The sequence below is a fragment of the Argiope bruennichi genome, chromosome X1 (assembly GCF_947563725.1).
Source record: "Argiope bruennichi chromosome X1, qqArgBrue1.1, whole genome shotgun sequence".
Lineage (NCBI taxonomy): Eukaryota > Metazoa > Arthropoda > Arachnida > Araneae > Araneidae > Argiope > Argiope bruennichi.
In genome coordinates, this window is record NC_079162.1 from 50,150,700 (window position 1) to 50,166,337 (window position 15,638).

Sequence of the window (15,638 nt, forward strand, 5' to 3'; positions counted from 1 at the left end):
ACAATGGAAGTAGAAAGAGTAAATATATCATATTTGGAAAGAAGGCCATTGAAATCAAACCAGTAAGCAATTTGTATTGCAAAATTTTGGGCAAACTTTTCTTTACTCCCTGAATATGAACTTATGATTTCTGTAAATATATCAGCTAATGTTAAAATTTCATAGCTATCTAATTTTAAAGGATAAAAAAAACTATATGTAATGACGCAAGAACAAAACTGGGATACATATTTTGAATTATAATAAAGCACGTCGTGGAAAAGTTTGGATAAAAATATAGCATTATAAATTTTTTTAGCAAAAACTAATGAAATTCCATGCCATTTTTTGTGAATAGTTTCGTTGAGAAATATATCAGAATTCTTTGAAATTTCTAATGGCCGATTTAACATTTCAGCGAAATCTACTGAAGTTTTCTTATCTATCTCAAGAGGAAGCTTCAAATTGATAGAATTTTCCTGCTGAAGGTCTATGATTTCTGAATTTTGCTCTTCGTGGGATTGATTTTCAAAATTTTCTCGAAACCTTTGGACAAGAATTCTTGCAAATTTAAAAATTGCTGTGGAAGAATTTAGGCCTTGGAAACTATTCATACCATTTAATGTTTGCATAATATCCAAAACAGTAAATGTCAAAAATATTTCAGGAAATGAACTGCCATCAAATAAAGCTAATGATTTTTTAAACACTGCTAGAAATACATTATCTGGTATATTGAAAGTTTTTGTCAATGAAAATAATGTTAATTTCAAAGCCAACAAAATTCTACCTTTATGTTTGTTAGAATACGCCTCTGAAATTTTGATAAGTTTATGCGTAATGTTAAAAGTAAATTCTAACTGAGACTGAGATAATTCAAAGAAATTCTGATAATTTTCAACAATATTTGCTGAAGTTTTCGCATTGAGTTTTTCATCTGAGCAACCGTGAAAAAAATTATCTGAAAATGCATTTGTGATTCGTTTTGGTAAACTTAAAATCAAAGATCTGAAATTGAGATCCATTTCATTAGCATATTTCCTGATAAATTTTGAAACTGCTTTTGAAAACATACTGGCATAAAATTGCGTTGTATTATTAAATGTAGTAATTTGGTGGTCTTTCACTAAAACATCCGAAATATATGACACGTTAAACAAACTAAGCTCTTTGATACTGGCAACAGATTTAACAAAGCAATCGACAAATCCATTTGCTATATCCGCAGGTATATTAAAACGGAATACTAAATAAAATAATTTTGAAGACTGTAGGTTTTGTTGCAAATTATTCGTAGTATCTCTTATCATCTTAATGATGTTAAAAGAATGTGTTGAATAAACACTGGGAGATATAATGTTATTGTTTATTATTGCTGGCAAGGCTTTCTCAAATTCTTTTCCGATCATGTGACTGTCATATGAACTACCAGATGATTCAACAGAAGCGCCATCTTTTAATAATGAAGTGAATAGTCGGAACAAGCCATAATCGTCATTCACATTATCGCTAGACACCGCATTAGGTTTTGGAGCAACTGCTTCTGGTGCTGTACAATCCATAACGTTTAGCTTTAAAACACTATCGACTGTTTTCTCGACTCTTTTAAACGCTTTTAGAAAGGCTTGAAAAATTTCTGCCTTCGTATAGAATGCTTCATTCCTGACACATTTGGTTTTTTCAAACAGTTTATCGATTGCCAGAAAAGCAAAATTGGTGCTGTAAAGTTGGATTCTATCGTATACAAGCCGTCTCCCATCAGATATTAACTGCAACACAGAACCGATAATTTCTGCGATTTTTGCCTCTTGAAGTGAATCAATTGGCTCATTTAAGATAAACGACATGAATTTACTTCTAAACTCTTCCACTTCTGGATATAATCTTTCGTCGAAAAATAAAGTCCTCGCATCTAATTTTTCAATAGTTAAGACTATAAGAAGTAAGCTTAAGAGCGTGCAATTCTTCATCTCTTTCTTAAATTTATGGTGTATATACAATAATAACTATGAATCGAAAGTACATACAGTTTCAGCAGTCATCCATCCTTTCAAGCATATGATATCGTCAAGCTTTCAAAGCAATCAAAACTGGCCTTGACCTACTGCCTCTCTCATGGATGTTGATCAACGGTGGATAACTGATATTTTGAGCTAGTGTTAACAATCCGTATTGAATATTCCTTAATACGTTTCTTATCGTATGGATGAAATGTTTGAGCAACTGATGACAAAACAATCTGCCTTTTTGAACTGGAAGCAAACAAAGAACTCTATACGAAGTATTGCTGTCGTAATATGCAATGCTTATTTAAGCAGATGTTGCATAAATAATGTAAATCTGAGAAAACTTACCCGCTTTATGTGATAACAATGGGTATTGATACTCATCTGTTTTATATAAGTTATTCTAATAGCTGAAACAAAATAAATACAAAAGCTAAGAGTAGTTGTATTTCTAACCAGAAAACACTGCTAAGTAAATAATTTGTCACAGACTGAAAATATATTTGGCATAAACACAATATTCATGAAATCCTCGAAGAAATTGCCTCTAAACATTTTTGATGACTCATGAAGTTTGACAAAAGATTTATGTCTACCATAATTTATTTTGTAATTTACGTCTTGCATTATCTTTACTCAAAAGTGATATTTCTTACGTACGCTTTTCAACTTTTCCATGAAGATCGGGCGTATTAATACATTTATCACGATTTAATATCACTTCGAGCTTATCATACTGTATTCAGCTGGGATGTAAATCAGATCATAAGAAAGCAAAATAAATATTAAGCATAACGAAGAGTCATGCAGTCCACGTAATCTGGGAGAAATTCGTGTTTACCTTGACAGAAAAAAAAATATGTAACTGCTAGATTAATTTTTTAGAACAAATTTCATCAAATTATAGATTAAGATCTGAAAGTGGGTCTTAAAGATTAATAATGCTGCCGAGAGATCTGACAATTCATTCTGCGGTGGATGAAGTTATTGAATAATAGTAAGAATAAATAATTAAGAAACATCATCTTCATTCACATCATTTTATTGAAATTTATTAAATCAAATTTCTTCTTCATTTATCTTTGATATTTTTTTCCCACCTTTGTTCATTTTATTTTCTTCCGTGATATTTATTTAAGGATTGCACCAGATTGCTAAAGATTGTTTAATTAATTGCTTCTTAAACAATGGTCAGCAAAATATTTGTAGGATAAATACAGAGAAAAAGAATCATCATCAATTTTCCAAAATAATGAAAGATTTGGTTATTCTTTTGTGAAAAAATTCAAATTTTAGAGGAGAAAAAATTTGCAATTTTTTTTTTCTTTGGCAGAAAAAAATTTATTCCATAATTTCTTTATCAATATTTTTTTTCTGAGAAAAAATATGGTTGAGATTTATTTATTCCGTTGATTTATCTTTGTGTGTTAGAAATGATGAAATTTAAAAATATTTTTCTTCTCAAAATCATAGTAAGGCTCTGGGATCTTTGTTCAAAGTTATAACTTTCCAGAAGACAAGTGTATCAGTTTGGTTTCTTAGAATAAAAAGTAATTTTTGTTGAAATATATTGTTAGAAAAAGAATATAATACTTTTCTTTCTTTTTTTTTAATTCTTTAACTGTTTAAAACTTTTAAAAATGTCAACATAATGTGGCAACTAGATTTTATATTCATACAATATTAGTCTCTAAAGATGATATTGGCGCAGCATAGCCATATACGGCCCCTGCGCCAATAAACATAATACAAACAAATAAACTAAAGATGATAAATCGTTTTCTAGATAAGTTGAAGATGAAATAAAAAATAAAGTTTTAAACACAATTGATTCCTAATCTTTTCAATATCCAGTTTATAACGTAGTTATTATTTTAAAAATGCAACAAATTATTAACTATGTCATTGAATGCAAAATACTATTTTATAGATTTGAAATTAATTTTGGATATAGTACCTAATATATGTACTTTGAAAACCCAGCTCCTTAATTTGCACACCAGATTTCTTTTAATGTAATAATTAATGCTGAAAAAAATGTGTAACAATTTTTTATTTAATGTTTTGAGAAACTACCATTTCGGAGACTATGCATCTTGGAAATTTTCCTTAATTTCATAACTACATTCCATCTCTTGATGAACGCCCCAAAATTAATATGATAGCAATAATATACTAAATATTATTTTTCATTAAGCAAAATTAAATAGGGCATAAGTTTTTATTTTTTATTAAATTGTTAAGAAAAATTAAACAAGTCACTATTTTTTATTAAATTGTTAAACAAAATTAAATAGGGCATAAGTGATTATTTTTTTAAATTGTTAAGTAAAATTATATGAGGATAAGCCATTATTTTTTAAAATCTACCATAGTAACGAAAAAAATGTATTCAATCCAAAGAAAAAAAAAAAAAAATTGGGCTCGACATAATGAAACATTTGTTGCTGAATTCCATTGTTTTCTTTTGTTCCTTTTTTTTAAAGGACGAAAAGAACGATGACCACGGGGAAGGGAAATTCCATCTTTCTTTTACACCTGCCGGAAATGAAATATTTACAAATCTGTGCCTGGAATCTAGACAGACGTAAATGCTTTATCAAATATTCATTCATTCATAAATTCATTATTCATATTAACGTTTAAAATTCCCTGCATTATACAAAAGAGAGAACTGAATTATTTTCATGAGAGAAATTATTGCTAAAAATTATTCAATTCTTTTAATTTGCTTCTATTAAAAACGACTCCTCGGGGAAATAAAGATTTCTTGTTCGTTAAAAAAATGCACAATACTTGAATTCGAACAAAATATGTTAATTTTAATTCATTTAAGTTGTGAGCTTCGAAAGATTTATATTTAATTATTTAAACGTTCAGAAAATCTACATACTACATTAAAAAAAAAAATAATTCTGAACATTGAATGATACACAGAAGCTTAATTCCCCTTTCCCGAAAAAGAGAGTGAAAATAAAAACTAAAATAAGTACTAAAACAAAATGTAGCGACAGATTTGGTTCAAAATTTGATAGAAAACCATATTTTAAAATTATAAAAAGGCGTTCCAAATTTTATCTACTTAACTCTTTGCAATTGTAATTATCGAGTTCACTTATACTCAAACAGCGAGATACACAAATTTTCTGTAAATGTATTTTGGTCAAAATGTAATAGAAATCTACAAATAACTCCATAAACCAAATCTCTTTCATCTAGGTTAAAGCATTTTTGAGTTATCGTGTAGACAGATAGATATAAGGCTAAAAATGTGCTTTTCGAGGGGGGGTTGAAACATGGAGATTCGTTAAAATTTCGAGCTCGAATATTTTGATGATTAAAATACTTCTTCAATATTTCGCATGCGAGGAAATAAGTAGTTAGATAAAATTTAGCATATGGTTTTACCGGCAGAATTGAACATTTGTGCCAAGTCTGTTAATGAATTGACTGTTTATTAGCGCGAATTTATCCTTGTATGTGAGAGCAATGATTCAAAAATTAAACAAGTTATAACTGAAAATTGGCACAGAAAATTCAACACAGATCTATAATTTGGAGAAAACTCCAAACTGTAGACACAATCATTCCACAAACGAATGATTTAAAATCCATAATCGGATTTCTTCCTTACGCTATGAACAATTATACGGAGCACTGAATTATGTTATTTACTGCACAATGTCCGTATTGATATACGAGACAAGCGAAAGGTGAAAACTCTCGTTTTTTATACTGCATCATTGAAAAGTCATAACCCAAATGCAACTATGAAATATTATTTGCAGAATAGGATTTGTTTAGTAGAATGAATCCCTTATGAAAACCAAATTTCTGAATTCAGCTACAGAAGTTATTTTAATTTATATAAGATTCTCTAGGGTATCTGAGACATTTAATAGCTCTACGCCATATTTTGCTTTCTGTATTAAGTGCAATGAATAAATTAATTACTACATATTTCTGATTAAAATAAAATTCTATAACTGAAACGGTCATAGAATTCAAATCATAACGGTTAATTAAAGTTTAAAAAAAAACGTAGATCGTCGAAGGATTTTTTTTCCCCGATTGTTTTATTTTTCATTTCCAAGATACCATGGAAATAAATAAAAATAAATATTCATAAATAGTTTGCACGCAATAGAAATTCAAGCCACTGAATGGATTTTCCTCAGATTCTGCTAACAAATATTATGAAGCACAAGGGGAATTTTAGTTAAGGCTTTAGCGATAATTAATGGAATAGTTAATTTTTTAATTAATTAAAATTATATTTCGATAATTAATCGATTCGTAGAAAAATAATTTCAGCTTTAAAATATTACTATTTATGTTTAACAAATATACTACAATATATGTCAAATCATTTTATTTATTTTCTGCCGAATTGTAACTAGCAATATTTAATTAAAATGAAAGACCTTGAAGATAACAGAATTTTGTGTATTATAATATCTTATATAAAAACATTCTTTTCCACTAAAAATTTTGTGGAACATTTTTAAAAAATACCATTATTTACATGCCGTTTGGCGCTTCCATTAAGAGCCAATATTAGACATATTTTTACTAGCTCACATGTATCATTTATATCACGCAGTAATCAATAAATATTTTAGTAACTTTTTCAAATTTTGCACAAAAATATTGAAATATTAGTGAAGCTTTCTGGACAATTAATTAAATAACTAATTTTGTATTAATGAAAGATAATTATAAAACCTTTTTCATCCCGATAATGCAATGTATGTCATTTAGTAAATGAAAACGGAAGAGAAAAAAATGGACGACAATTTGCGTTTCAAATTTAATAGTAACCTGAATACAAAATGGAAAGCGTGGCTTAGGATTTCATTCCTTAACCCTAGAATGCATGACTTTTTTTTTAAATATAAAAAAAAGAGTTTTGAGTAACTGCATATAATTTAGGAAAATATTTAAATTTTTAAAAATTATTCTCTTATTTAAAAAAGTAAATGTGCCAAATGGATGCATTACGAATTAAACAATATTCCAGAAATATAAATCATATTATAACAATTCTGCAATAAAAATAAAAGTCCCTTTTTATCAATATATTTTTTTTTATAATGCAAAAAAAAAAAAAAATTGATAATATTTTTATTGTTAGAACTATTCATACAACAGCCATCTGGTATTTCCCCTAGTTTCCAGTTTAATCTAGTACCAATTTAAATCGACTGCTATTACCAAATATCAGTCTTTACTATAAATGTTTATCAAAAAGCTTTTAAAAAGGATTTCCAGACAGTCATTCTTGCCTTTTGGAACAGTCATGTGAAGCTTATAGATTGAAATAACAATGTGTAACCAAACGGCTATATTATGCATTGTAGGGTTGAAATACTTAATTGTTGACTAAGTCATTAGTATTCTGTTGCAACTTTCAAGGACATCATTTGTATGAATGTAATAAGTGTTTTACATATAAAACCCAAACAAAGGATTAAAATGAAATGAAGCTCTTCCGGTCAGTTACAAAATTCTAATTCAGCCTATAAATATATGAAAATTTTTTCGTGGTATATTTTCCGAACAGAAAATGGATTTTTTCACTGTTCTACTTCTTTTCCTCTCGCTGTGTTCCTTCGCATCACCAAATCATATGCACCAATCTCAGGGTTTATTTGAAAGATACGGTAAGTTAAAATGAATTCCATTTTTCCTCATCTGTAAGTTTATTTTTAATTTATTGCATATTTTACTATAAAAATCAAACCTTTAATTTTTTTATTACTTGGTTTTTTACTGTATCATATGCAAAGTATAGAAGACAGTAATGCAATTATCAAAAGATTCGATTTTCACTTTTTAACAAAACATCGTCTTTTAACTTCCCCCGAGTCCGAAAAGACACTTTTTGAACACTTTTATTTATCTTGCCCTGTTTCATTTTGTAAAAATGGAATTTTATAATTGATTTTTTCCTTCACTTCCTGATGACTATATTTCGAAATTATACTCATATGTATCCTCGATATCAATACACTATTTTATTATTTACAGAACTTAATAATCAGTGAATCAATTTAATTAAATTTTGAACCTATAAAGTGGCGTTACCTGATTGAGAATCTGAGAAAAAAAAATTTATTCTCAAGCCATTTTGTCACATAAATGGATTCACATTCTCCTGATTTCTCCCCCATCTTGATTAATATATTTTATTCAAATACGATTTTCAGTTATTAAGTACCTAAGAAAACATTATGATCCAAACGAATGCTCTTGTCTGAAATTATAATAAGCATTAATAAACAAAGTAATATATATTTTCAAAGTTATATACAAAGCGAGTCAATTTATGGTGACAATCTCCAAAATAATCTATTGTTCTTACTTTTTCTTCTCCAACAGTTGCTTCTGTTATTTTTGTCATGCATCTTGAAAATACTGACAGGTAACTGAGAAAATGTTACTAAACACGATGACAACACTTTTCAGTTCTGTAAAACTTGATCGATGCCGATACAGTTGGCAATTTGTCTTAAACTCATCCCAGAAATGCCCAAATTTATTGAGATTTACGGATTTGGACCACTGGCTTAAACGACGTTAATATTTTGTCATTTTCTTTCAGTCATTCTGAAATAACGAGAACTCTATAGACCAACGCAACGTTCCGGCGGAATGACCAATTTAAACACTTTTGGGATAGGTGGACTAAAAACCGTCCCATCTTTTGCTGGATTTTTATGCCTGGTTGGATATATGTTAAGCCACTTAGAAAAGTTGAAATTACTCCTAGTTTAATAATTTATTTAAAGTTTTTCATTCAATTAGCAATGCTATGCAACAAAGATAAATAATTAAATAAGTTTTTAAAAAATTATACAAATCAAAATGCATCAGTAAGTTGTGTGTGATACTGTGATTAAGGTTGATTCTTCTTGGGATGCAGTAAATTTTTGTCGTTCATAACGGTATGTGTTGTTCTATTATGAATGAATGAATTGCTTTATAATAATAATAATAATAAAACATGTTATTTGATATTTTATACTAATGTTGAAACTGTGAAATAGTGGAATTATACAAGTACTATTCTGTAAAAGAGGATTTAATGAAATGTTATAATTTTTTTTCTAATTTTGAGTAATATTTTAAGTTAAATTATCGAAATGAATGCCCCTCTTTTTTTATAATAAAAATTATTCAGTACAACTAGGTTATTTATTTTCCTTAAAATTGTGTGTCTCAAAGAGTTAAAGGGTAAAACCATCATCATTACAAAGTGAACTCTATTAGCAAAGCCATTTATATATCTGAATGTTAACTTTGCTTCTCCTTTACAGGGATTTTAAACTTGGTCTAATTTAACAGAATATAACAACCAAGAAAACAAATATTTTAGGTGCTTTCACACATTAAACAATAGTAAATTCCTTATTTTCTAAAAAAATCATTGATCGAAGATTTAGATTTAATACTAGTGTTATCTGCTGACTTTAAAATGTGCAGATTAAAGAGTTTATAAGGAATTTTTTTAATAGAAAAAACATACTAGAAGCCGTAAATTTTACCTTTATCACATTGATTACTTGCGTTTAATTGATTAGAAACAATTCATTCATACTGTTTAAGCCAAAATTTGACCCTCTATACTGAGTGTACGAAAGTGGAGATTTGGATATTGTGACATTTTTTCCTTTATTGATGTGGTCGTATTCTTTGTGTTCATATCTTACCACCTTTGGAATCTCAATATAAAGAAATTTCAAGCTTCTGAAGTAGAAAATTAAGGAATTTATCTTCAACTTACAAATTTAATGTTCTGACCAACATTACATTCAGAACAGAGCTGATGGAGAAATGTTTCCAATTATTCTAATGGTTCAAATCAAACTGAAAACTTCTTTTCAGCTTCAGTATTCAGCCGCTGATAATAAGAAAATATTATTTACAGTGATATTTGAATTTCGTCAGATGATTCATTATCTGTTTGATTTCTGAGAAAATATCTTAAACAAGTCAAAAACACATTAATTTCTCCAGTACTCTCTCCCCACAACATCAGAGTCCATAAAATCTCGTTTTTTAAGCTCCAGAATATTTATCAACAAGCAAATTTCTAATATTATACAAGTTTTGACAATTAAGGTGAATGTAAAGGTGATATTAATTTGTTTAAAACTGGAAAGTTGCCATGATAGAAAGGTAATTTTCAGTTTATTCGTCACAGTTTTTATAATCATAATCAAGCAAATATATAATTTTTTTCTTCAGGATAAAAGTATCTCTTTAATTTGTTGCGAAATCATAATGAAAATGAGTTTTAAAAGATGGTAATAAAGATTTACAGTTTAAAGTAAGCGAAAATATCTCCAGTCAATATTTCTTAAATATATATCTTACAGTATGCAGGTTTTTATAGCTCATTAATTAATCACTGTCCCTTTTTTACTTCCATTCAGAGGGGAAGCACATTAAAAAGCCTAGAGCAATATTTCTTACAAGATGCATGTACGGGAGGTGGGGACGTAGCTTATAAAAAACGTTGTCTGGTAAACGGGCATTTTTTCTCTGATAATGGGACCATATAAGCAATGACATTGCAAAACAATATAAGGACCCGAGGCACATCAACAAATGACATAAAATCAAAATGGGAGACAAAAACCATGTTTTCATAAAAATATTTACTGGGAAAGAATAAACGGCTTTTATTTTCTGCAGCTTCTTTTCCAGTAAATTAACTTCATAAAAATAGGATTTCATTCATTTTAGAGGGACATCTTGTCTCAAGAAGTGATGTAATCAACAAAATGCATTAAAAGAATATATCGATTTTGTTAAGCTCTTGAAGATTAATTTTTGCTTGAAACAATGATTAAAAAAGGGGGAAAAAAACCTAAAATAATTTGCTTTGCAGCCCCGTGGAATATGAACATGAACAACTATAGACAAGAAGAAAGACCACCCATCCTTGTAGAACGTTGGGAAGAAGTTCCTCAACTAATGGGAAGAGCAATAATGATGAATGGATCAACAGAATCTACTTCTACAGAACAATTTACTACCATAACAACACTATTCTATGGCTGAAAAAGAGAATATAATGTAATAAACATACTTATTGTTCTTTCTAGACATATTGTAATTAAAAATGATAAGTATAATAAAATTAAGATAATAGGAACAAGCAGATAAAAAGAAAATGTATCATTTTAAAATACACGTAATGTTCATTAGTTCACCAGCTTGCTTCAGGCAACGAAGTAGCGTTTCAATTATTCCACACAATATGACAGACTACATAATCATAGCGTACTGTACAAACAGCAATTTGATTTGTTGCAAAACTGCATGGATTGCTTTTTAAAAATATCTTTACTAATTAGTTCCCTATTTAACACACCAAAAAATTCAAAAAACGCCTGAGGTTGAAGTTGAATTGAATAATTTGAGTTATAATGAAATATTTGTAAAAATGCGAATTACCTACAAACATACACAGAGCCGGATTGAAATATTTTGTAGCACTCGGCTTTGCCCACGATGAAGCAATTCTTTTAACAATTGATCAATTTTAATTCATATTTCAACATATTTTTCAATTAATCTTTGTATTAATTATTCATTTTAGTTTATTTTGTTTTAATAACTTTATAAGCACACATATGTGCAATGATATCTCTTAATTTAAATCTTAATTAATTTCACATTTTTTTAAAATCTTAAATTAGTCCATGTTATTTTGTTCTAAAATTTTCTCTTTCTGATATAAATCCAACTTTTTTTAAATTTAATTATCGCTAACACGCGTACAAAAAATTACCTTCTCTTTGTTTCTCACGCCACGAGCGAAGAGATAAAGATCCCTGACGCTTACCCAGTTGCTTCAAAGTTGATTCACTTCCTAAGTCGACACGTATGAAAGAAATCCCTATTGGAATCTCGCAGTAAAACCCCTAAAAGAAAAATTCTGTCACTATCACTTTCGTCTTCTGGTGTGAACGAAAACACCGTCTTTGTCCTTGCATACAAATTACGTATCCCATGGTAAAATAAACTGAAGTTCATCTAAAAAGTATTTTCCTTTTCGCCCACGAATCTGTCACAATTATGTCACATATACATATATTATTTGCATATGTAATAATCTTGAAAAATTAACCACAATTGTTACTTATTAATTTTTTTACTTACAAATATAAACATTTTATTATTAAAATATGAAATTCGTATATAATATTAAATATATGATTTTATGACTTTTCAAAGGGAATATAAATAATCAACTAAATGAATAATTCAAATAACAAATAATAATATGTTATAAATGAACAAAAAAAAAATATTATAAATGAACAATTAATTAGACTTTATTTAACCATGACTTTAATAATTCAATGTTAACACATATTATATAGACTTAATAATAATTCACAGAATTTACATTTTTTAACAAGTTTATTTATTTGGCAATTAGGTTAAAAACATGTTTTGATCATCTTGCCTTGGCCCACCCAAGCTGGAAACACGTTAATGAACATACAGTAACATTTAGCAAAACTTTTTGAGATGTTGTTCATATACTTCTAAAAAACATAAATCAATTTTCATATCAAGTCACAAGAGACAGAAATAAAATTCGTTGATAAAAAAATTTATTCATCGAAGAATTTTCGGATCAATTCTTCTTAAGCTGTACTCTTTATGTATAATGGGTCTATGTTCGAGATTCTGAAAAGCATCTTTTACCACTGCTATTATAGTTACTTCGACAATAGGGTATGCTTAACTATTTCGCAGTGATTAAAATTCGAACCAGTATTTCTTATCCCTCTAACTCATAAATTATCTTAACTTTTCAAGTATTTATAGGATTGGAAATCAGATTTCTTTGGGATAAAATAATGTGCACAACTATAATTTTTTTTCGTACTATTAACTGCACAAAAATGTGTTCTCATTCATTTGCAACAAAACAAGTTGGGGTTACAAAATCTTTGAAACTTGAGCCAGAATAAGCTAAATGGAATGGCAGCATCTAATGCAACAAATGTATAATAGGAAATTAAAAGTAAAAAAATTACAAATATTGAAACAAAAATATTCGGTTAGTATAGATAAAAAAAAACAAAAACAAAAAAAAAACAATAATCTCCTTTTTTGTATTAATAATTCATCCAGAAACTATATGATACATTTCACAATGTTGACAAGCTATGCGATTGATTGCATGGTACCCCACTAAGCAAATTTAAAAATCTTCTCATTTCGAGATCGAAGGAATCAAAACACATTTAATATATACTAGTTCAGCTTAAGCAGATCTTCTAAAGCTAGAATATGTAGCTCTTTGTTCATAAGATTTCTACCAGGCTGACATAGCTCCAATTTACATGCAATATTAACATGTTGACTTCCGCTCCGAGTTTCTTACAATATAATTCATATTGCCCAGCCGGTCAACGGTAACCCCACGGCAATTAACGTGTTAAGTACATCGTACATCGTATTAGTTATAGAGAAACGAATCTCAATATACAATTTTTCAAACAAACATTCCCCATTTTGAGGCGATGTATGATTACACATACCCTCCAATATTAGTTACCCTGTCATCAGTAGCACCCCATACCAATATAATACATATAATTTAGTATCAATAAATTATTGAAGATTAGATATTGCCAAAGAAATTTAATTAATTAAAACAAATATTTTCAAGCATTATTCAAAATTATTTAATAGACATTTATTATTGATTAAATACATAAAAGATTTTAAAATCATAAATTTTGTTTTAAAAAATTACTCAACATGATTTTGTGCATCAAGGAAATTAATACTGTTAGATATTCACAATATTAAAGTCATTATTGCTCAGTTTAACATCATTGCAAATTCTTATACACATGTTTGTTATGAGGAGCGAATCCAGTGCTTTTGTTTTCATGCTGGAAAAAAATTCATTTGGGTTTTTTCTAAATAGGCTAAAAGTGAGCCATATTTTAAGCAAGGATGTGGAAAAAGGGTATTTTCGGCGGTTTTTAAAAATTTATTTACAGAAAAGTTAAAACATACATTAAGAAACATATTGAATAAAAAACAAATATGAAGTCTTCAGAATATTTTAATTATATAATTTTCAAATAGTAAATTCAAAATTTGAAGTTCCAAAAGCAAGTATGCAATTAGTCAGTTGATCACGACTTTTTTTTGTTTAATTTTTTTCTTTAAAGCATTCTACAATTGTACTCGAACTATTAACACAATAATAATTTTTTACAAATGTCATTATTTTTTTCACTATAAAAACCCTTGAAATGAATTCGAGGAGAGAAACTTCTGAGAAAATACATTGTTTAGTTATCAAGTGGTCTAAAGATAGCAAATCCTGGCGAAAAATTGGTCCACTGATTTGGAAAAGTCATGGTTGCGTCAAAAAAGTACTACAGGAGTATCGTAGAACTGGATGCGTTGCCCATATTCTAGGAAGAAATTTAGAGCATTACTACAAAGAGGAAGATAATACGTTCAGTAAAGAAAAATCCAAACTTAAGTGCCCCTAACTTTGTCTCATCTATTCGAAAAAAGCCTTTAGCTGAAACTACCAGATGTTTTCTTCAAAATACAGGATTTCATGGTCGTACTACACCAATACGAACACCACTCATTAGTTGCGTCAACAGAAGACTCTTTTGCAAAAGAACATATATTAAAGCTGGAATTATTCTGGAATAATATATTTTTTTCTGATGAAAGCAAATTTCTTTCATATGGGAATGATGGGCGATATCAAGTATGGTGGGAAGTTGGAAAAGAACAGGATACAATAAAGAAGGTAAAGTATGAGAGTGGATCCGTTCTTGTTTGGGTTGTATGGTAGCAAATCCATTTACGACATTACGGATAGACTGGTATATCTTGACATTTTGAAGAATAATTTACAAACATGTGTCCATAAATTAGAACTTGGGTCAAACTCATCTTTCTGCAAAACGGTAATAGGAAGTATACTGCGAAGATTGTCACGTTATACTTGGTGTACCATGTAACAGCTACACACGCCACCCCAATCTCTAGACTTAAAAATTTTTACAAAATTTACGGTCTCTGTTGTAGAAATCCTTTCATGAACATGACGTGAAAAGTAAACAAAGACTAAAATAAATAAATAAATAAAAAAAAAGAAGGTGAAAAGTGAGTAAAAATTTCTGTTGAAACAACCAAAAAATTGGTGGAATCCATGCTTAAGCGATTACAAGCTGTGGTCCAAACAAAAAAAGGTTTTACAACTAAATATTAATTTGCTTATTATAACAAAATTAATAAAATTGTAAACTCATTTTCGTAACTTTTGTTTTCGTCTAAATGCTATATTTGTTTATTTTTAGATAAAAAAAAAAAAATTTGTTACATAATTTTTTTCTCTTCACAAATTGGAAGGGGATAAGCCCGAGTATCATTAGTAAAAAAATAAAATTTCCTTAATGGGAAATTTAGTCAGGTTCAGGTATATTGGTTCACGTTCATGTATATACTCAAATTTGGGACCCACTGTATATCTATCCATACTTTTTCACTATATATTAGTTGTTTTCACCTACTTTAAGCAGTAATTACAGAAATTCCGCAGTTGTTGGAAGATATGCTCACATGCAAGAGATTATTAATTTT